The 1,693-nt window shown below is 45.8% G+C and overlaps 1 pseudogene; it reads right to left on the bottom strand.

Annotated features, from left to right (window-relative positions):
• Positions 1–253: 253 nt before the first annotated feature.
• Positions 254–1,446, bottom strand: LOC103234296 (small ribosomal subunit protein uS2-like; annotated as a pseudogene).
• Between the last annotated feature and the right edge of the window lie 247 nt (positions 1,447–1,693).

The following is a 1,693-nucleotide window of genomic DNA, read 5'->3' as shown; positions in this document are numbered from 1 at the left end:
AATGTAGTGAACTTCTGCTCAGCGCCTTGTTATTTTTTTTTCTTTTTTGAAAAGCAATATTCTTTATCTACAGTGGGCTTTAGAAGTACAACTCATGTCAAGACATGTATTTATTATTATCCTTTGGTATACAACCCTAGGTATTTTTCATCTGGAATACAAAACCAAAATGAATGAGTACAACTTTTAGAAGCTGATGTTATTTTAGATCAACTTGATTTCCATGCTGCTTAAGAGCCTGTGCAAGAGCAGTTTAGGACCATCCAGTGGCTGCTCCTACCCATTCAGTTGTCTGAGCAGTGGGAGCTGCAGACCAGTCTTCCATTGCAGGCTGAGTGCTCCCGTCTTCAGTAGGGAACTGCTGGATAGGCACAGAGGGCCTCTGCATGCCTTCAGACCAGTCTGCAACCTCAGGCTGAGTAGCAGTGAACTCAGCAACTGGAGAAGTCCATTCACACTGAAATTTCTCCTTGGTCACAGCCTTTCCAGCAGCAGCCTACTCTTTTTGGTTTTTGGAGTCGGAGTCTTGCACTGTCGCCCAGGCTGGAGTGCAGTGGCGCAATCTTGGCTCACCATTATCCTGTCTCAGCTTCCTGAGTAGCTGGGACTATAGGCACCTGCCACCACACCCAGCTAATTTTTTGTATTTTTAGCAGAGTAAAAACTCCTCCTTCAGATTTTAGGTTTCACCATCCTAGCCAGGATGGTCTTGATCTCCTGACCTCATGATTCACCTGCTTCGACCTCCCAAAGTGCTGGGATTACAGGCATGCACCACCGTGCCTGGCCCTGCTCTTCTTTTTTAATCTCTTCAGTATCTCTGTAGATGTAGAGATCAGGCATGACTTCCCATGGCTGTTCATGGGAAGTGGTGCCACATATTTGTAGAATTTCCCAGGCCAGCATCCACCACATCAAACCCACTGAGTGAGCTCCCTTGTTGTTGCATGAAATGGCAATGTTCACATAGTGCAGAGGAGGATCTGTGTTACACAGAGCAATGGTAGGTAGGTTAACATAAGAGGCCTTCATGACAGACTGGTGGTCAGCCCTGAGTTCAGTAACCACAAGAAGCCATGGTTCTCAGAAGCCTGCCTAGCTCTGCTTAGTGAAGGTTCCAGGAGTGAAGTGGCCAGCACTTGGATTGGCTCCAGTGGCAGCAGCAAACTTCAGCACAGCCCACTGGCCTGTATTCCTGGAGGATATGACACAGACTTCAGTGGGGTTTTCAATGGCAACAATGGCACGAGTTTCCAGCAGAAGTTTCTCCCAGGTCCTCTTCAGATTTATGATGTAGATGCCATCACTTTTCCTTTTATGGATGTACAGCTCCATTTGGAAGTTAAGATTAGTGCCACCTAAGTGGATTCCTGCTGCAAGGAACTTAAGGACATCCTCCTCCTTTATTTGCAGGACATCAAGGGCTCCAGACATTGTGAGAGTTTCCCTTTAAGTTATGACAGGAATCCAGAATAACGTCATATGGACCCCCCTGTGGGTAGTGCCAAAAGGCTTAGCACCTTTCCCCCCCTCCCCTTTACAGAGAGATCAATTTCCCCTGAGTGACTCAGGTTGAATACTGGGAACTGAGAATGCTGTGTTCAGAGTTATTATTGTGAACATGCTTAACACATTTCTTTCATATTATAACAAATTTTATGAACTTTACTGTGCCTCACAAAGGTTTTTAGGA

This window comes from Chlorocebus sabaeus, chromosome 6 (genome assembly GCF_047675955.1).
Source record: "Chlorocebus sabaeus isolate Y175 chromosome 6, mChlSab1.0.hap1, whole genome shotgun sequence".
NCBI lineage: Eukaryota > Metazoa > Chordata > Mammalia > Primates > Cercopithecidae > Chlorocebus > Chlorocebus sabaeus.
This window is presented reverse-complemented; position numbering and strand designations above follow the sequence as displayed.